The 23,165-nt window shown below is 34.3% G+C and overlaps 1 protein-coding gene across 1 annotated transcript in view; it reads right to left on the reverse strand.

Moving 5' to 3' along the window:
• The window catches only part of LOC138708518 (secreted protein C-like), a 1,615,872-nt gene that overhangs the window by 513,736 nt on the left and 1,078,971 nt on the right, over positions 1–23,165 (reverse strand). The window contains exon 4 of the mRNA XM_069838633.1: positions 11,368–11,455. The gene's annotated coding sequence lies outside the window, so the exon portion shown is untranslated. The remainder of the gene's footprint in view (positions 1–11,367; positions 11,456–23,165) is intronic.

Consider the following 23,165-nt stretch of genomic DNA (forward strand, 5'->3'; position numbering starts at 1 on the left):
AAAATCCAACAGGGAATCAGGCCAAGCGGGAATCTAACCCACGCCCGAGTGCATATCCAGATTACTTCAGCCGACTGAGCTACGCTGGTGGTCGTTGGCGTACAATAAATGAATCGGTCATTGCAGAAAGGGGATAAGTCATGAAATCTTACTTTTGAGATAATCAATAAAAATTGTTTTCTTCTTCCAATACTGGAGTAATCATTATAAATATGTTTTCTTACTTTGTTTATGAATAGTGAAGTATAATACATCATGTTAGACATCTGACATTTCAAACATTTCTTGTTTAAAGTTGTTTAATCGAACCATGACTTATCCCCTTTCTGCAAGGATTTGTTAAATATAAAAGTAAAAAAAATATAATTTACAATTTTGGGCTAATGTAATATTTGAAAACAAACTAAATGTAAATAATTACAATGATAACGATGTTTTTGTGTGTAATTACTACATTACTGTCATCATTTACATAATTATTTTTGCATTTTAATCATTATTCCTACTACAGAAACATACCAATAGTGATTTTACATCACAGTTTTAAATCAAAACTCTACTTTTAAACTCGTACTTAAAAACTGCATATAGGAGAGCACAATAAAAATATGTACATTAAAGTACTACACAAAATCATTTGTTTCAATTGTTACAGAGTGTATTGTTAGACGTTGGAAGCCACGTCATTTGTAGATTCCTTGTCACATGGTGGCCAGTTCAAGATCTCTTCGTAAAAGAAAGTGTGTTCCAATGGAATGTATTGCCTCAATTTCGATACGTCTCCAAGTTTTTTTTTTTTTCGTATTAATGGGAATTTTCCCATTGTATGCTTTTGTGTAGGCATTACTATGCGTTCAGAACTTGGTTTTTTCATACAGAATCTGTGTTTCCTCATTTCACTACCATTGAACAAACTGGCAGTCACAATCCTGGATCATCTTCAGAGTAAACAAATTCACTGAATTATGCTGAAGAAAATATATTCTTTCTTTCCCTTTCTTCCTCAATGTGTCTAATGAGCAAGTGATTTTATTGTAATACTCTGGCACCAGTATTTAAAATTCAAAATATCACCAGTAGTAACTGATTCTACAGAAAATCTGTTGTTTGTGTTTGCCTGGTGGATCAAGGTATTGTATTGGTCTGGCACATATACCCTGTCTGTCTTCCTTAGTTTGCGCTTCACTACATCAAAGTTGCGGTCACAGGGAAGAAATGAATGGCCTTGTTGTGGAAAATAATGAATGATTTTGTTAAATCTCCCCATTTGGGTCAGTGCAAGAACAATCGAATTAAGGTATGATTTTTATTTTGTCCTCCACAATTATCAGAAGAAAGATACAATTCCTTGACTGAAGAAGGGACATTATTTTCAATGTAGTTCAGAAGGAACACACTTCATTTGAAGATTTGTGGCCTATACCTTCATGATAGGAATAGAAGTGCGCCGTATGGTCTTTGAAATTGTGAACGTTGAAAATTGATGACCCAAAGTTGCGTCTAAACAAACAATGAGTAGCTTCTTACCCACATTGTTCTCCTGTCGTATAGGTCGCGCCAGGGATTTTGGCAGATGGACTTTCTTAATGTGAACTGGAGAGCGAGTTCATTACCGCTGCAAGATCGGCTGTTATCTCTGTCGCAGTGGAATGGGCAGGACATAAGAGTAAACATGCACGCCCGAATATTTTTGCACTCTGGACAGTCACCTCCAAAAACTAAACAAATATTACAGTAGTCTATATGAGTCTTTGGTATTCCCAAGAAACTTGTTCGATTAATTAAAATGTGTCTCAATGAAACTTACAGCAGAGTGCGTATAGGCCAGTTTCTATCTGATGCTTTTCCAATTCACTGCGGGCTAAAGCAAGGAGATGCACTATCACCTTTACTTTTTAACTTCGCTCTAGAATATGCCATTAGGAAAGTCCAGGATAACAGAGAGGATTTGGAATTGAACGGGTTACATCAGCTTCTTGTCTATGCGGATGACGTGAATATGTTAGGAAAAACTCCACAAACGATTAGGGAAACCACGGAAATTTACTTGAAGCAAATAAAGCGATAGGTTTGGTAGTAAATCCCGAAAAGACAAAGTATAAGATTATGTCTCGTGACCAGAATATTGTACGAAATGGAAATATAATCTGTTATATATATGGAAATATGTTAATCCTTAGTCAATAGATAAGACTTAATTTTACGAAATACGAACATTAAGGGATGGAAAATGGGAGGCAGTAATGATCAAAATAATTATACCGATTTTTTTTAACCAGCAGACGTGCAGCCTTTAAATTTAAAACAAAGATTCACTCATAAAATTGGGTTAGACTATTCATCTCATCTCTCAGAATTGTTTCTAAAATGTATAAGGAAAGTAAATAAATTCAATTTCATGTAGGCTACTCTCTTGATTTTTTTTTTTTTTAAACTTCCGAGTAGAGAGGAGAGAGAAAGAAGTCGACGATTTTAAAAATTCACTAAACTATATTTAACTAGAGACGTAAAATTTAAAACGAAGGTTACTCTCTACAATATTGGTTAAACATTCTTAGATTTTTTAAATACCATATCCTAAGATACTGATGAAAAGGCAGAAGGGAGCGAGAAATCTCATGTCATCCGATCTCGATGAAAGTCGATATCTGGGGATCTTTGCGATCACAGAATACGAATAAGGTATTATTTAGTCCGACTTTGTCCCTAAAGTGGTGGAGTGGGTGAAAAATTAAATTAGATTTCTTAGGGGTTTTCGAGACGAAAATTACGAATAATACAATTTGTGCGAATTCAATATGGCAGTTTCAGTACTATGAATTATATTTAAAAAAATTAAACATCGGATATCGCACAGATAACACATGCACAGTATTTAAGGGGGTATGTAACACCTTTTGATAGTAGGCCTATACATTTAGTAAAATCCAAAGTGTAATTTCTACATATTCTGAATGAATGTTGTGCTGGAATTTAGTATAGTCATCAGCCAATACCTCTAGATTAATAAACAACTTTTTAGAATCCATAAAATACACTATTTATTGTGAATGGTAATTACATTTTTCAATTGGTGCAATTTGTGCAGGGGAAATTGGTTTCTCCGATATTTTGTACGATTTCGAATATTTTAAAATGCTTTCTTCTCTATTCTATGCACAATGTGCGTGTGAAGAAATTATTGCCCTTGTAATATCCATTACAATCCTATTTATTATACTCTTATATAAATCTAACTTCCGCAGCATGCAATTTTATCCAATTAACCAAATTATATTTTGATTATTAAGAAGAATCGTAATTTTATTAACTTGAATTGTCGCACCACCAGTAGACGATCCCTAGATTATTACTGGACAAATCTTGTATAGGCCTATTGATCTGATAAGGGTAGGATTATATATATATATATATATATATATATGCGCAATGCAATGCTTTTTCCTTTTAATTAAGAATTAATTTAATTTAGAAAATGTAGGAGACGTATTGTAAAATCATTGCGAATGGAAGTCATTTACATTTATTAAAGGTATTCTTTGAGTAGGACTGTACCGTGGTGTGTTTCATAATAAGGATAATTGATATGGGCTGCTGTTGAAAATATGAACGACTCAGAATGTTATCGCATCTCATTCTCGCAGCTTACAAAAACAATATTGGCTCGCCTACTGGAAATGTCATCGAGGTCATCTGCCAAAATCGGTGCCTCCGACTTAGAGCCTTTTCACACTAGGACACCGGTGACGGTCACAAGTGACGGTCACTGACGGAGATACATTATTTTGAATTGGAGCGTTCATACCGGGACACTGCAGTGTCTCACCCAGTCACAGTGTCCCAGCAGTGTCTCACCCTCTACACATGTGTCGGATAGGGTCACTGTGTCCAGACCAGTCACTGCTCGACATACATTGCTTTGAATTGGAGTTTTCACACTGGGACACAAATCACAGGACACAGCTTACAGACTGCCAACAGAACATTCACTCAGTATTCGAACACAGTGAAATTAATCTATCCACACGTAAGTTTAGATTTGATTAACACGGAAGATTTTATAAGTGAAATAGAAAGTCGACCTGCTATTTGGGATGTCAAAAACGATAACTATAGCAATAAAGTGGTGAAAACGAATGCTTGGCAAGAAATTATAGCTAAGTTTGTGCCTGATTTCAATGAGAAAAGTATGAATGAAAGAAGCAAAATTTGTACCTAAGTTGCATATTTTCTTTTCCACCGTAAAAAATTATAAATTGCATTTCATATGATGCTAAGTAACGATATATGCAATATGGTTTGTAATTTGTTACCATATTAATTTACAATGGAAAGTTATATTTAACAATACGTAACATTTAGCATTGAACTACAACTATACACATCACAACTACAATGACAGAAAAAATAAACTTAAATGAAATGTTAATAAACAGTAAGAATAAAAGCATTCGATATATATATATATATATATATATATATATATATATATATATATATATATATATATAACCGTATAAAGGAATTTAAGAATGGATATCAGCAAAGGTAAACGTGATCAAGGACGAGAATGGTGACTTGCTTGCAGACACTCATTCAATTCTGAACAGATGTAATAAGTGTTTTGGACAACTACTAAATTTAAATAGGACAAATAGAAATGATCGGGACAAAATTCAAAAGAAACTGCTGAGCCATTTATACCCGAACCCACACTTTCTGAAGTCGGAATTGCGATAGAAAATCTGAAAAAGTACAAGTCTCCAGGTATCGATCAAATTCCAGTAGAATTAATACAAGAGGGCGGAAGTGCATTATATAGCGAAATTTATAAACTCGTACCTGCTATTTGGGAAAAGGAAATTGTACCAGAACAATGGAAGGAGTCAATAATTAAACCTATTTTTAAGAAGGGGAACAAGACTAACTGTAGTAAATTCCAAGGAATGTCACTTTTGTTGACGTTGTACAAAATTTTGTCCAATATTCTTTTGAGAACATTAACTCCATATGTAGATGAAATTATTGGGGATCATCAGTGCAGTTTTAGGCGTAATAGGTCGACTATTGATAAGATTATTTGTATTTTGCAGATATTGGAGAAAAAATGGGATTATAAGGGTACAATACATCAGTTATTCATAGATATAAAAAAGGCATATGACTCGGTTAAGAGAGAAATTTTGTATAATATTCTTATTGAATTTGGTATTCTAAAGAAACTAGTTCGATTAATTAAAATGCGTATCGGTGAAACTTACAGCAGAGTCCGTATAGGCCAGTTTCTATCTGAAGCATTTCCAATTCATTGCGGGCTAAAGCAAGGAGATGCACTATCACCTTTACTTTTTAACTTTGCTCTAGAATCGCCATTAGGAAAGTTCAGGATAACACAGAGTTTGTAATTGAACGGGTTACATCTGCTTTTTGTCTATGCGGATGACGTAAATATATTAGGAGAAAAATCCACAAACGATTAGGGAAGACACGGAAATTTTACTTAAAGCAAATAAAGCGATAAGTTTGGAAGTAGATCCCGAAAATACAGAGTATATGATTATGTCTCGTGACCAGAATATTGTACGAAATGGAAATATAAAAATTGGAGATTTATCCTTCGAAGAGGTGGAGAAATTCAGATATCTTGGAGCAACAGTAACAAATATAAATGACACTCGGGAGGAAATTAAACGCAGAATAAATATGGGAAATACCTGTTATTATTCGGTTGAGAAGCTTTGTCATCTAGTCTGCTGTCAAAAAGTCTGAAAGTTAGAATTTATAAAACAGCTATATTACCGGTTCTTCTGTATGGTTGTGAAACTTAGACTCTGACTTTGAGTGAGGAACAGAGATTAAGGGTGTTTGAGAATAAGGTTCTTAGGAAAATATTTGGGGCTAAGAGGGATGAAGTTACAGGAGAATGGAGAAAGTTACATAACGCAGAACTGCACGCATTGTATTCTTCACCTGACATAATTAGGAACATTAAATCCATACGTTTGAGATGGACAGGCCATGTGGCACTTATGGGCGAATCCAGAAATCCATATAGAGTGTTAGTTGGTAGGCCAGAGGGAAAAAGATCTTTGGAGAGGCCGAGACGTAGATGGGAGGATAATATTAAAATGGATTTGAGGGAGGTGGGATATGGTGATAGGGACTGGATTAATCTTGCACAGGATAGGGACCAATGGCGAGCTTATGTGAATGGCAATGAACCTCCGGGTTACTTAAATGCCATTTGTAAGTACCTAAGTAAGTACTGACATGTAGCAACCACAAATGTTGACATAACATTTCTAGTAATCTTTGTTATACTTTCCAACAGCTCATGAAGAGCAACGATGAACTTATCAGTGACAGTTTTATAATATTTTAAAATATATAATATACTACTATCAGTTAAAATCTGTCAAATATGCTCAAAATAAAAGAAAATAAAAGAACAGTAAAGAAAGAGAAAGTTTTTCGTCTGATGAGATAGCTTTCCTTAGTATTGTGTCCATTCCTGTGATTTCTAGCAGTGAATATCTGTGTAATAAACGTTTGTTCTTCATCCTCCTCCTGTTCTATAGCAGTAACGACAAAACATCCTAACTCGAATCCATTTTACTAATTAATCACAAATTGTTTTATCAGAAGCTACTAACTAATCAGTTGACAATACTAGCTGTGTTGCTGCTACAGACTTCCCAATGGAATTGACGTTCCAATGCCTTCAGTTTATTTTTCTTATTTACATTTCTGCGGTAGTTAATTTAATTGCGTTTACGTTTACCACTAATAACACAGTTTTATTCCCCTGGGTCACTCAAGCCTCGTTCACACTTTTCAAGTAACTTGAATTCAAGTCACTTGAAAATACGAACTTGGAAAGTGTGAACTATGTTTCAAGTTGACTTGAAATCAATTAACGGCTTGAATTCAAGTTTCAAGTGAAGTTGGATCCCTTTCTACTTTTTACTTGACTTGAAAGGACACTTGAAAAGTGTGAACGTCACTTGATAACTTGAATTCAAGGAGAAAAGCGGGGGAATTTAAATTAACAGCTGTTTTAAGAGCGTTAAATTAACAGCCGATTGTTTTTCAGTTCTACTGGGAACGTAAAAATAATAAGAAACAGCAGTACGTGAAATAATGACCAAATATTTGAGTTTCTGAAGTTGTATAAAATTCACGAAGGCCTGTGGATTATAGAAACTCCAAAGTTTCGTAATAGAAATGCAAAGGAAGAGTTCATTGAAGAATTGAACAGCAGAGATTTTAACATGGACACAGATGAGAGAGCCTATGAAAAATAATAAAAAACCATTAAACTGTAGATAGAAAAGAAGTAAGGAAGATAAGAGGGATTAAGAAGAGAAGAGCGTTGCTTGAAGGGATGACATTTATCGCCGAAACTTGACATTTATCGCCGAAACTGGCATGGGTCAATGTGGTTGATAGATTTTTGTGGGGGATCTGTAACAGCTTCAAGATAATCATTTTCAATTATGGTAAATCAGACTCGCTTATATTTTATTACATTTGCGATAAGAATTATTAAATCTGCTTGGAGATTTCACTTATTCTATTTGTAATAGTCAGTGGTCGTGTGTTTCTCTTACTAATCTAATTCCTAACCATACTGAACAACGCGTTTTCCATTTCTTCAATATATTTATCATTTCCCTGGCACGGAGACTTGCTACTACAGAAATTCCTAATTGCACAACATCCATGGACGCCATTTTATCCTACTTGAATATGTCTGAACGGCGACTTGAATTCAGGTACTTGAAGTCACGTGACTTGAATTCAAGTTACTTGAAAAATGTGAACGAGGCTTTACTACTTCTAGCTCATCTGTCATTTTCCTTATCAGCTGACGGGCGCGTAGCTTGTTAGGTTCGCGGCACTCAGTTGCGTCACGTCGTCAGTCAGTGCCAGGGTTGCCATACGTACGACTTACTCTATAGTCGTACGCATACGACTATTTTGACTAATTGTACGAGGTACGACCGTACTCCATGTCGTATGCAATTTTGTACGACTATTTCGCTGAAGATACAAAATTATTATGAGTTACAGCTCGCAAGGCCACCGGCCGCAATTATTATCAAATTTGACCCTTATCTAAGCAAGAAATGAAGAAAGCAGAAAGCTCACGCAAGCAAATTATTTTGGAACTTATAATATTGGTATATAATTAAAATAAAATTAATGTTTAATTCGTCCTTTTCAGACAAGCTTTCTTCATTCAATATGTGCTTCACTAATGCAAAAGGAACATATTTTAAGAGTGGAGAAAATACTTCGAAAATCGATATGATGACTACGCTTGTCATTCAAGTCATAATTTGCCATCTTGAGCTCTAGGTTTCATGTATACCAAAGTAATACCAGTTTAAATTAACTTCCCTTGCATGTTCGATAAAGGAAATATTTTATGAATGAAATAGTACCGCAAGAGGATTAAGAAGTCTAAACGCGTGACATTATAGCAGTGTCGGTTTTGAGTCGACTGTAGTGTGAATTAATTTTATATAATTTATCAGCTGTCGTATTGATTGATACTAAATAACAAAGATCAAATTTCTTCAGATTAAAACATAACAATGTTGTTTCTGAACAACGTCATCGTGCACGCTTTACGGCGATGAGATTTTTGATGATGAAGAAATTGGTGGTGATTTGTTTGAATGTCGAATGTCATTATGGATGTGAACAATATATAATTATTAGTAGTATTCTTAACTGAGACTGAAATTTTGCGGTAGAATTATATGATTTTACGACGCTTATCAACTGCGATAGTTATCTATCGTCTGATTGAGATTAAGATGGTAAAGCCAGCGAAATAAATCCACGGTCCAGCGCCGAAGTTGCTCCGCATTTTCTCTTAATGGTTGAGAGAAAATCCCATAAAATACTTTAACCAGTTAACTTGTCCCAATCAGGATTTTAACCCCGGTTAACTAATAATCTACAGCGAAGTGAGAGATGTACGACAATTTTATGTTGAAGTACGACAATTTTCATGAGTTGGTACGACGATTTTGTTTCCTTTATCTGGCAACCCTAGTCAGTGCAGAAAGAAGGTAAGTCGCTGACTTGTCCCCTTTCTGCAATGACTGCGTTGCTTATGGTACTTTGCTTTGCGTTGAGAATGAGAAAATTTGTCCCATTTCTGTATGGAAATGTGTGTCTAGGTCCGGAGAAAACAATGGCACTCTTAACTCATTTCCGCGTTTTTCATGACTTATCCCCTTTCTGCAATGACCGATTCAAATGTTGTGTTACTTAAGAATGAAGTAGGCCTAAGTCGACTTGTGAATGTATATATGCTGAGAAAAACACATTTGTTAATCATGACATAAAACAACATCTGTTTACACATTCAATTTTATTGCATCTCTATTTCGCGGAATTTATACTCATGGTTATTTTTAATATTAGAAGTACGTTCTGGTGACCTGTTGATGCAGGTTTCGCTCCGCTCTCAGTACCGGGTAACCAATCAAGTTACCAAGTGCGAGAACTTACAATTTCACGTAATCAATTTCACTTCCTGGCTTTGACGTACACGTGCAAACAATAATACAAGCCCACGAATTCCTAGAAAAGCAATATTGAGTAGCAGCTTAGAATATATGGCTTTTACTAAACTTTGTAAATTACTATTTTCTTCATCGCATTTCTTACGACTTCGCATTTTGTGGTTCTTTTACTGTAGATGTTCTGTTGATAAGTTTTGAAAACTGACAATGTTAATTATCTATACATATTTCACGCTCTACATAACTTGCATTGCAAATGGCTTTCAAGGAACCAGCAGGTTCATTGCCGCCCTCACATAAGCCCGCCATCGGTCCCTATCCTGTGCAAGAGTAATCCAGTCTCTATCATCATATCCCGCCTCCCTCAAATCCATTTTAATATTATCCTCCCATCTACGTCTCGCCCTCCCTAAAGGTCTTTTTTTCCCCCGGCCTCCCAACTAACACTCTATATACATTTCTGGATTCGCCCATACGTGCTACATGCCCCGCCCATCTCAAACGTCTGGATTTAATGTTCCTAGTTATGTCAGGTGAAGAATACAATGAATGCAGTACTGCGTTATGTAACTTTCTCCATTCGCCTGTAACTTCATCTCGTTTAGTCTCAAATTTTTTCCTAAGAACCTTATTCTCAAACACCCTTAATCTCTGTTCCTCTCTCAAAGTGAGAGTCCAAATTTCACAACCATAAAGAAGAACCGGTAATATAACTTTTCCATAAATTCTAACTTTCAGCTTCTTTAAGAGCACACTGGATGACAAAAGCTTCTCAACCGAATAATAACAGGCCTTTCCCATATTTATTCTGTGCTTAATTTCTTCCCGAATGTCATTCATACTTGTTACTATTGCTCCAAGATATTTGAATTTTTCCACGTCTTCGAAGAACAAATCTCCAATTTTTATATTTCCATTTCGTACAATATTCTGGTCACGAGACATAATCAGTCTTTTCGGGGTTCACTTCCAAATCTATCGCTTTACTTGCGTCAAGTAAAATTTCCGTGTTTTCCCTAATCGTTTGTGGATTTTCTCCTAACATATTCACGTCATCCGCAGAGACAAGAATCTGATGTAACCCGTTCAATTCCAAACTCTCTCTGTTATCCTGAACTTTCCTAATGGCATATAAAAAAAAGTCTGAAATTCAGCACATATTTCAATTCCCAGCGTTACTTTTATACTAACTCACTCTATTTCTTTGAAAGTAAGATTTGTTTGAAAATAATACATTCAATGAATGTCACATTTAGCTACTTCTTCTCTATAATAAATAATATTATCTCAATACCATTTCTTGAATGTTGTACTGCATTTTTATACAACATAGCTTAACACTGATGTTTTTTGCTCCCTTGTACGGAGGAGGAAAACGAAGGCTTTTCACTGCATCCTGAGGCTTATTGTGCTTACCACTCCTATTCTGTAAATGACAGGGTAGCCGAACGGCCGCGCTTTTGTACAAGTAACTTACAGCACGCCACACTGTGAACTTAACCCGAACTACGATATGATGATGATGATGATGATGATATGTGAATTAATGATGGCGAGATGAGTCCGAGATCGAACGTCGAAAGGTAACAGCAATTGTGCTTCAATTGGTTGACGGAAAACCCCGAAAATATCTAACCAGGTAACTTTCCCAACCAGGATTTGAGCCCGGGCTCACTCGTTACACGGTCAGACGAGTTAACCTTTACTCCACAGCGGTAGACAACGCCAATGTTAATTCAGCTTTATTAATTATAATCCATTCACTTCAGATGTGTTTTGAGGTAAAATTCATATTTTAAATGTTGTAATGCTTTCACGTACTTACTTTTCGGTAAAAGAAGAGGCTGCTACTTCATACGGTAAAAGGCGTATACGAAAGGCTCCATTCATCCATTGCTTAAGAGAGTTTCTTTCTGGAACACAAAGAATAAAATTCGAATATTATTTCTTAAGATTTTTCAATTGCAAAAGAAAGATAACTTATTATTTTAATTGGTTTATTTTACGACGCTTTATCAACTGGGATAATTATCTCCCGGCTGAATGAGATGAAGGTGATGATTCCAATAAAATGAGTTCAGGGTCCAGCGCTGAAAATTATCCAACATTTGCTCTTAATAGGTTGAGGGAAAACCCCGGAAACAATCTCAACCAGAATTTAAAGCCGAGCGTCCTCATTTCGCGATCGGGCTTACAAACCGTTACCAGCAACGGTTGAATATCTTATTATTACATGAAGTATAAAGTACATGAAACTTTTATTTCAGATATCTTAACAAAATAATAATAATAATAATAATAATAATAATAATAATAATAATAATAATAATAATAATAATACCAATAATAATAATAATAATAATAATAATAATAATAATAATAGTAATAATAATTTATTTATATAAAGAGAAATATATATTATTTATAATAAATAACAATTTACTTATGTAATTGTATTTAATAAATTTACACTTTTAAACTGTTTTCATACGAGGTTTAAGATTTCATAAACATTTTTTATAATAGAAATCCTAAATCTCTCTCTCCGGTTTACAGATGTATAAAATATACTAATTTGCATGGATTGAACCTGGATCCATGTAATGTGTATTATAGACTTTTTGGAACTTTATGTCGGTTGTTATTAATTTATGTCTTTTGTTTAGATATGTATTCCAATATTATTCTCGTCATCTTTATGTGGGTTGTATTATATTCATTTATATGATTCCATTCTTTCATTTTTAATTATCATTATATCTAATTGTCATTATTTCAATAATTATTCCAAAGTACTTTTATTTTAATTTATATCATTGTTAATGTTTTTTGTTAAATTGTATTTTGCTGAACTGTTATTGGCCCCTGGCTGTTATACAGCTCATTGAATAAATAAAATTATTATTAGCCAAAAAAATCTCACTTGGAACAAGGACATCTTATATTAAGACAAAAACAAACACATATCTTCACTCTTTCATGAACTTCTTCTTAGTGACATGTCAATATCCAAAGTTTTTCGTTCCCTACATGTAGGCTATCTTACCAAAGTTTATTCAGTTGGCCAGTCCATCATGTTTTATGTTTCCGCGCACTCCTATTGTCTGTTCATCTAACATGCCTTCCAATTTTTTAAACACGGTAGTAGCGTCCTACTCCTTGTTCTATTTCTGGTAGCCTCCTTTCTCAACTTCTCCCTTAGCGACAAATTATAATTTTCTCCTCCATTTTGCTTTGTGAAAATGTTACCTCGTCTTTTTTTCTCTTTCTCTTTGTTGTGAGCCATGTTTCTGATCCATACAACTGAAAAAGGTTATGCCTTTTCTCTTGACTGTCAAATTATATGCTGAATCTGTCAATGTGAAGCTTAGGAACTAGAGTTTTGACAAATCTGCCGATATTCATGTTTATATTTCTTCTTCGTGAAAAAAAAACGCAAAGGATACAATAATTTTCGACCGATCACACGACATGAAAAGAGGGAGAGTTTATGAAATTCAGTGACTGCTCACTGTTGATAAACGGAGAAAAGGCGAAGTTATTTTACACAATGGCCGGACAAAAAGCAATCACTTAGTGTATTATATTACCTTTTCTTTAAATCTAGATTTGATTGAGCTAATGCACACTCACGTCTGCTGGCACTGATGTACTATAAGAATGAAAATATTAAAAATTAATTCTTTCACTCACTTTCTTTCTTAGTATTTCATTTATTAAAAAATTGAGAACTACTTTCGGTTTCCATACGGCACACGTCAACAAAATCATCACAAAGATTTGCAGTTCTGTTATTTTAAGGATGCTTACTTACTTACTTACTTACGGCTTCTAAGGAACCCGAAGGTTCATTGCCGTCCTCACATAAGCTCGCCATCGGTCCCTATCCTGAGCAATATTAATACAGTCCCTACCATCATATTCCACCTACCTCAAATGCGTTTTAATATTATCCTCCCATCTATGTCTCGGCAACCCCAAAGGTTTTCTTCACTCCGGCTTCCAAACTAACACACTATATGCATTTCTGGATTAGCCCATACGTGCTACATGCCCTCCCCATCTCAAATGTCCCGACTTAATGTTCTAATTATGTCAGGTGAATAATACAATGCGTGCAGTTCTGAGTTGTGTAACTTTCCCCATTCTTCTGTAACTTCATCCCTCTTAGCCCTAAATATTTTCTTAAGCACCTTATTCTCAAACACCCTTAACCTCTGTTCCTTTCTGAAAGTGAGAGTCCAAGTTTGACAACCACACAGAAAAACTGGTAATAGCCTATAACTGTGTTATAAATTCTAACTTTCATCTTTTTTGAGAGTAAACTGAATGAAAAAATAACAAATATCAAAATATCATTAATTATTATTCAGTCAATATGACTTAAGCATTGCATTACATATGAAAGAAAAACATGAGAAAAAATATTGATGTGTTACATCCTTTTTAATCTTGATACAAACGTTTTCGCCCCTAATGGGGCATCTTCAGGTACAAATATAAGTATCATCTAAAATCAATTACAATACAAGATTACATTTAAAACTACCTTGACTAGAATAAAGTATGACATAGTGACTATATTATCTATATCAACATTAATTGTCCTGTCAAAATTAAAAACGAATTCATTTTAAAATAATGTGAATGTGCTTAGCCATGCTAAGTAGATCCCTTGTATGGTATCTCAGATGCATTGTGTTGTCAATAACATCATTAAAATACTAAAACTACTCACATTAAAATGTAATATTATCAAATGTGGAGTCATAAAGCATGTATAGCTAATTTCGTGGAGCAATTGGAATTCTCGTAAAATGTTCAATGCCCTCGTATCTGAAAACAAAGATATATCTGTGGTAGGTCAAATAGAGATTATTATGAAAAGTCATGTGGAGGTATGAAATTACTTACAACATCATGCGAGCCTAATCATCATACACGAGTTGTTGAACAGAAGGGATGTGTTTTTGCCCGTAATCGGTCTAATGGAATTAACTGCAATCCGATGACAAGTTGTTTGTATTCATATTAATCTGTAACATATGTTTTTAAATTATAAAATGAGAGATTTGAAAAGGAGGGTCAAAAGAATGTCTAAGAAATTACTTACGTGCAGAGCAATAGAACCGTGTGTAGCTATGGCTTGGGTGTTTTCTTACAACTGACCAAGTGTAACGTATTATGATGGTTCGTGTATCCGTGGAGTAATCTGTATGAAATGAAAGAGGGAACTATATTTTAAAGGGTGTGCAAAGGGTTGTGATTGTGAATTAGATTTTCATTGATTATAGTGCCTTGTTGTAATTTTTGTTAGTTAATATAAAATTCCTCCGCACTATTTATTAATTTAACGTCAGAGCTTGTATTGAAGATTTTGAAGGTGTCTTCTCTAAACCCTAATTCATGTCCCGTATCCATTAAGTGAACGGCATATTTAGATTTTCTACGGTTGTTCTTAAAGTCTGACACATGTTCACTGTACCTAATTTTGAAGTTCCTTCGGGTTTGACCTATAGGCCTATATTTATTTTTGCGCGTTATGCATTCCAAGCTATAGATGCCATTATTAACTAATTTATTATGTTTTTGGGTATCATTGGCTAAATTATTTTTTAGTTTATTGTTGGGTTTGTGGGCTATATTAATGTTCTCTTTTGCAAAAAAATTACTTAATCTACTAGAAATGTGCTTGTTATATGTGAGTGTTGCATATGTTTTGTGGGTTTTTTCTTTAATATTAGTATGGGTTGTTAGTTTTCTTTGTTTTATTTGTATATATATATATATATATATATATATATATATATATATATATATATAACGAACACAGATATATGTTTGTTTTCAGATACGAGGGCATTGAACATTTTACGAGAATTCCAAATTGCTCCACGAAATTAGCTATACATGCTTTATGACTCCACATTTGATAATATTAGATTTTAATTTGTATAGATTTAGCATTTTAATGATGTTATTGACAACACAATGCATCTGAGATACCATACAAGGGATCTACTTAGCATGACTAAGCACATTCACATTATTTTAAAATGAATTCGTTTTTAATTTTGACAGGACAATTAATGTTGATATAGATAATATAGTCACTATGTCATACTTCATTCTAGTCAAGGCAGTTTTAAATGTAAGCTTGTATTGTAATTGATTTTAGATGATACTTATATTTGTACCTGAAGATGCCCCATTAGTGGCGAAAACGTTTGTATCAAGATTAAATAGGATGTAACACATCAATATTTTTTCTCATAAGTCTTTCTTTCATATGTAATGCAACGCTTAAGCCATATTGACTGAATAATAATTAATCATATTTTGATATTTGTTATTAACACGAGACTTAGCTGAACATTTTCCAACATGAACTGTAAAAATGAATGAAAAAAGATTCTTAACCAAATAACAGGTATTTCCCATATTTATTCTGCGTTTAATTTCCTCCTGAGTGTCATTTATATTTGTTGCTATTGCTTCAACATATTTGAATTTTTCCACCTCTTGAAAGGATTCACTGAAGAAAAATTTGAAATTTCCTAACCGTTTGAGCCAGATGTTTGAAATTTCTGAAAAATATTAACTTACGGAAAATTGCACTTAAAATTGAAAAGAATGTGTGAATTACAGGCGTCCCCATATTTAAAGAGGTCATTTAAAGGACTTAACTAAGGAGATATCCTCACAATGTAATATACAGTGCGATCGAAAAGGCCTTCGCAGCTCTATTAGTTTTAGTATCCTTAGAATTCAACTCTGCAGAAAGTTGGCACTCCCCCATTCATTCCGGTTTGACAACTTCACACTCCCAGTCAATCATATGTCTAGCGGCCAGTGTTGCCACTTGAATTTTCTGCCAAAACACTTGAATTCTCTGCCTAGTGGATTCTCGGTTACGAGAGACTTCTCGATCGCATCGTATATTTGTTTTAAAGGGAAAGTTTTGTACTTTTTAAAACACAAAATAAAAAATCAGATTTTTGACCCCCAATCACTACCCAGTTCCCTTATGGAAGTTCCTAATTCAAAATTACAAGATAACATAATACCAAAATTCTATTTCACTTATCTTCATTATGATAATGATAAGAAGAAAGCTATATAAAGACTAACTACAGAAATTGATCACCAGAATACAGAAACAACTCATTAGTTTTGATCATTGACGATGTTCGTCTAGACATCAACACCAAAAATAAACACAAGATTTAAGGTAAGTTGGCGTCTTGAAGGATAGAACTTAAAATCAAGCAAACCTGCTCTTCAACACAGAGTCGCCTGTCTTTCCTTTGCATATCGACACGTACAATGAACTATGCAGCAGTGGAGAAGTGTATTGTTCTCCGATGAAACCGCGTTCTCGCTCAAATATCTAAACCGTCTCCAAACTTTCTCTCAATCCTCCATTATGTGTACGGAAATACAGAGTGAAGACGGGCGACTGGTTGTTGTGAATTCCATTCTGAACCTGAATCAGGTCGAATTGTTCAAGTTCAAATTCATCTCTGGCCTGTCCTCTTATTCTCACTAAAACCCCACCATTCAGGTCACACAGCTTCTATCTCTTTCTCACACCGATTTCATCATCATGATACTAGTTATCACGTCTAGTTTATACATATCAGTTCATATTATTATCAAATAATTCAACATATTTCATATTCTTATTGTCAGTTCTTGTTCAAAACTTCTACTCCATACATGTATATAGGATGTTTCCAGGCTAGTGTTACAAACTTTCAGGGATGATAGGGGAGGACACGTGTATCAATTTGAGATAAGGAACCCTGGTCCGGAAATGACTGAGTCGAAAGTTATAAGCAAAAATAGTTCTGTGGAAATGAAGTTGTAATTTGGCACCACGTGCCCTTCTTCCCTTAACCTTTGGAACAGTCGTGGAAAGATGGTATGGGTCGGATTTCTCCTACGTGGATACTTGGCCGGATACAATCTGTGAGCTTGTCTACTGTTCCTATTAGCTCATCCGTATTCGAAAATCAGATCTGCTTATTCCGCTCTCGTGTACTCCTCCATTTCACTAGGACTGATCGACTGGACACTGAAACTTGTACACATACACTGCTGTCTATAGACGTGCATATCAGGACCGACCATGTCCATGCTTTAGTGTACTTCCTGTTCTCACCCCTCAGACAGCGCACTGAATGGAATACTGTAAGTAGACAACGTAAACAACGTTAGATGAATACAGTATGTGTAAGATGTACAGATAAATACACATAAATAAGGTGTACAGAGGGATAAAACTATTTCATTTCCACACAACTATTTTTGCTTGTAACTTTCGACTTAGTCATTTCCGGAACAGGGTTCCTTATCTCAAATTGATACATGTGCCCTTCCCCATCATCCTTGAAATTTAATAACACTAGCCCGGAAACACCCTGTATATATTAGAAAGTTAAACATATCATCATAGAAAAAAAACTGGCACATTCAAAATCTTCAAACATGTAAAAATTGCATTAGGCTTTACTTAAAATTTGATATTCATACAAAATAAGGCAGTGTATTCATTAATGTGTACAATAGCTCATACAAAGTAGCCTGTGGTAATATTTTAGAATAGTATATATCACAGGCTATTCAAAAACACGTCAACATACATATATGTATATTTTAATACACATGTCACAATAAGTGAAATAGGTATATAAAATATAAATATTCTGTGCATGTATACTTTTGTTTTGTCGTCAGTATAATACAACTCAGCATAAAATAACAACCATATTGAATCTCACAATATAGGCCTACATTCAAACTTATGATTCATTTAATCATTTCGTAACCTGTAACATAATCCTCGCAATTTAACAAATTCTTCTCCATTCTCAATCAATTAGCATCAAAACAATTGACATGTTTTTCAAATATTAATTCTCATATAGCTCTATCATATTTTGTAAAAATATGCATATTTAATAACTCTATATATTTAAATACCAGTTTATAACTACACTTATATATTTTCTAACAAAGATTCATTGTATATTTGTTCAAAAAACCTTTCCATATGGTAATAACTTGTGATACATCCGTTTGACAAGTATTATTCATGTCCATATGTGACCCGTTGCGCGAAAAGGGAGCTAAAGACGTAAAAGGAAATTTTATAGGAGAAAAAAATAACGAATATGCGGTGTAAAAACTGCATTTCTATGTTTTGACATCTTGGGCTACCTGTAGGCTTTTTCTTACATACTAAACTAGGACGTAGCTTTACACAGTGCTTCTTAATCCCTTCAGTCCTGAATTTATAGTTTAAAAAATGAAAAAAAAAAAAAAACTGGTCACATAATCATTCTGATCAATTTTGAACCCTGGGGCCCCAAAATTTTAAATTTTATTTTTAATTAAGGTATAGAAATGTTTCAAAACTAATATTCTCCATTTCTATCACATTGAATTTTTGAAAATATTTAAAAGTATCGAAGACATTCCAAAAAAGAAACAATGTACAATATAATGTAGGCCTACATCAGGCCTGAAGGGGTTAATACTTAAATATTTCTTATAGTTGCTAAGAAAACAAATGAAAACTTTAATTGCATTTTTCTCGAAAAGTTGGAATGTAACATCAGCATTCAATAAGTAATATATTAAAAATTCAGTATGTCACCCCGTTCTTGAAACCACAAAAAAAGAAAAAAAAAAAAACAAAAAAAAAACAAAAAAAAAAAAACGAAAAATCCGACTTTAGGTCCCATTTCCTGCAGCTAGTCACATATATTATAACGTGATTTGATATTGTTATTTCATTAAATATGCAAAATTAAAAATTCTGATTGTAATTCGTACGCTTACGTGTTTCACTATTTTAATATTTTTAACTTTGATATCCATTAACCACATTTTGACATGTATCGTCCTAACAATTTTATTGCAATATTTTATTTTCATAAGATATCTCTAACCAATGTATGAAGATGCCATATTGCATGGCGTAAATGTTAACAGTTTCAATAAATAAAATGTAAATTTATAACTTTTATAACTATATAATTTACATTAAAATAAGTTACACGATTGAATAACATTTTTCTTTTTTATTTGTAAATTATATTATTTCGAAATGATGCAATTTTTTTAGATATGTGTATAAATACAAATTAAAAATGAAAAAAAAAACGGTTGATAAAAACGCATCTAACGCATACTTAAATGGTATTACATACACATATTTTATATATATATATATATATATATATATATATATATATATAACTAAACAGAAATATTTACACACAGAATAATACATTTTACAGGAGAAAGAGTTCGTCCAAAGGGCTGGACTCGGGAAGAGTACCCAAAACGCTCATCGCATTTCCACGTTGAATTGCAATACTTAAACGTTGACGCAAATAAGTAGTGCAAAGACGATCACCAGTAATGGAGAACAAAATTTGGCCGATTTGAGATACCAAAACTTTAGCGTCATGACTCCAAGGACCGAAGGTGTACACAGCAAAGGGGACAAAAATATAATTGTCTAAAAGATGAGCATATTTATTGACCTTCTTCTTCACGGCTAATTCAGCAGCAGATGCTGCGCGTCTGGAGGTATTCGGCAAGTGAGATGGAGCTAGACTGTCAACGCAAGTGGAGTCCCAAATTAAAGATTTTCCTCTAGAGAATGGAATTAAGGTAAGACCATCGGGTCGTTCACCATCTGCGCGACTAATACCTGGTGGTTCCAAAAGAGACGGGATGCCACAAGAACTCAGAGATCTTTTAATGATATCATTGAGTGATGTATGTCTGGGAATGCGACCCTTGCTCCTCGCACAGCTGAGTGCATGATGGCCGGAAATATCAGCAATTCCTCCGCAAATACATTGGTGTGGCTGGCAAAGTTTACAACCAAGGCGTAAAGCCATTGCAATTTTAAAGGATGTGCTATCTATTATTTTAATTTTTGATTTTATATTAATTTTCGATGATTGAAAAGTAAAGGTACTTCAGAATACTTTTTCATGTTACATTAAAACTTTAATAACGCTTTACATATTCATAATCATTAAGCTTTATGTAGGCCACTCTTCACCTATTGCAACAAAAGTATGTATCTTTACCCGTAAAATGTACAAATAAAGTCAACTATCTTCTTTTAGAGGGTTACAGAAATGATTATAAGAAAAGCAAAAATGGAATTTTCAGAATTCAAAATAATTTATTTTAATTGTGTAGATCTTTATATAGCATTGGAAGCTTATTACAGAAATGCATGGTTATAAATTATAAAAAAAATATAAACCGCGAGTCATTTTGTTGCAATAAATTTGACTGTCGATGTATTTTCTCTGCCTCACATCCCCCGTTTTCAACCACACTTGTCATTTGAATCAGACTCTGCTTGAAAAGATGTTAACTGACAGAGAGTACAATATAAAACTTGGCAAGGTTTCTGATTATATTGTATGTATAACTTCGTGTTGGGCAGTAGGCCCTAATTATAGTTCTATTTGCGTAATAATAAGAAAACGACATTTTACTGTGAATCGTCAGGTGTTCTTTAGAAAGGCAGGAGGGGGCTTACCTTCGCTGGCAGAGAGCAGAAAGAAAAACAGTCTGCAAAGCCAGGATATTTATTTTCGCTCATCACTCGTTGCTCTACAAAGGTTTCCTAGTATTATATTTCCATTTCCGATTCCCGCTCCGCCTCCAGTAAGTCCTAACCTATTATTTCGCTTCTCTTTCAGCGAGGGAAAGCGGAGCCGGAAATACTACGCCTGTAAGACGGTTACACAGTTGCACAGCTCTTAAGACGCTGATTCCAATCTTTTCTTAAAACTTGGAGACTCTTTTAACACAAGTCAAGATGAAAGAAATACTGATTTATTTATCAGTACAACTCACATTTCCAAACTATCGTTGAGAAAACCGTTCTTTCATCTCTGTTGAGAAGCATTTTTCTTGCACGTCACTTAGGATGCAGAAATATACAAAAATAATTTGTTGTCGTAACTACTACAACTATTACTACAATTACTACTATTGCCACTACTACTACTATTGATACTAATACTGCTACTACTATTGATACTGCTACTGCTATTGATACTGCTACTGCTACTACTACTACTACTACTACTACTACTACTACTACTACTACTACTACTACTACTACTACTACTACTACTACTACTACTACTACTACTACTACTACTACTACTAATAATAATAATAATAATAATAATAATAATAATAATAAAATTGCTAGTTATAAATTTAAATATATATATTCTTATTGCGTAGTAGACATAAGACAAATTGTATTATATATTTCTTAATTTCAATTCAGGAATTCGCCCCTGAGCACGAGTTCTACTCTTTCAGGGGCGAGCTAAAGTTTTTCTGTATGTATTATATTTTATGTTACAATTATTAGCAAAATAAGTAAATAAATAGACAGACAGACAGACAGACAGACAGACAGACAGACAGACAGACAGACAGACAGACAGACAGACAGACAGACAGACAGACAGACAGACAGACAGACAGACAGACAGACAGACAGACAGACAGACAGACAGACAGACAGACAGACAGACAGACAGATAGATAGATAGATAGATAGATAGATAGATAGATAGATAGATAGATAGATAGATAGATAGATAGATAGATAGATAGATAGATAGATAGATTCACTGCTGCAAATAAAGCCATTCTCTACGTTGCTTAGGAGAGTGAAATAAAGATCAGTTTAGATATCAGTTATGGATACATTAAATTAATGCTTTTAATTTTTATATAAAAAAATATAAATTTATATCGAGCAAGCTACTGTATTCATTAGTCACTAAATTAGGATTTCGAATAAATTTCAAGTAACAGTAATTAATATTTTGTAATTTTACGGACTAGTTTTAATTATAAAAAGGTTGTCTTCGCTGCAACGTATGCCCTTGTAATGGACTAAATGTCACGAGCATGAACCCGCGGATTCTGGGAGCATTACCATGGCAAAGAACGCCTACAGGAATGCCGTGCAGAAGTCGACCTTGCCGGTGTTGTCATGTGGTTGCTCTCTTTGTTGCACATAACATCTGAAAGCGGATAGCGCGATCGAGGGGGTCCCTAAGCCGTCATCACGGCCACCAATTTATATGCTAATCCTTTACAGGCTACTGTATGCGCGGTCCCCCTCCTCCGATCCACAGGACTATCCGATGCGCCCCTACTGTGTTTTTTAAACAACAAACATAACACACGCTTCCAGTTACAAAATCTCCACCCCCTCCCCTGAACTCCCACCCCGTCACATATGCAGGCTCTGGAAAAAAGGGGCTTAATTATGTATGATCTCGCTGAGTCAAATAAGGAAAACTGAACCGTCATCTTTATTTTGCTATTCGGTTTATGTTGTGTAGTTTCGTGCCGGTGGATAACACGGAGATAGAATCACTCCCTTCAAGCCCTTGTTCCAGCCGCTTTGTAGTTATGCAACCCTTCCTGCTGTCGGCCGATCGCTGTGGGCTAATCCAAACCAAAAGGGTTCTCAAATTAGCAGGCCTTCTATTACTGTCTGTACGACGATGGCATTCTGAAAGTCATTATCACCGGTTTAAATTCTCA

The sequence above is a fragment of the Periplaneta americana genome, chromosome 11, assembly GCF_040183065.1.
Source record: "Periplaneta americana isolate PAMFEO1 chromosome 11, P.americana_PAMFEO1_priV1, whole genome shotgun sequence".
NCBI lineage: Eukaryota > Metazoa > Arthropoda > Insecta > Blattodea > Blattidae > Periplaneta > Periplaneta americana.